Genomic DNA, 325 nt, shown 5'->3' with positions numbered 1-325 from the left:
AATGATAGCAAGACAGACCATGCAGCTCAAGAAATCAAAGCACTGACACCAAAAATGTTTCTCCAATTTCTTCCAATAAGTTATTCATTTCTTTCTTTTATTATTATTATTAATTATTATTATATTCCCCTCCCCCCCAATCATTATTTAAAAAATGTGAAAGAACAGAAGTGGGGAAAAAAATCCTGGTGGTTGTCTTCACATGTTCCTGGCAAGAGACTCTGAACCACTGGTCTTGCGCCATTGTGCTCCTCTGATCTTAGATTATTGTCTTTCTTTTATTATTATTATTTTTATTTTATTATTATTATTATTTTGTCCTACC

This window comes from Molothrus aeneus, chromosome 3 (assembly GCF_037042795.1).
Source record: "Molothrus aeneus isolate 106 chromosome 3, BPBGC_Maene_1.0, whole genome shotgun sequence".
Lineage (NCBI taxonomy): Eukaryota > Metazoa > Chordata > Aves > Passeriformes > Icteridae > Molothrus > Molothrus aeneus.
This window is presented reverse-complemented; position numbering follows the sequence as displayed.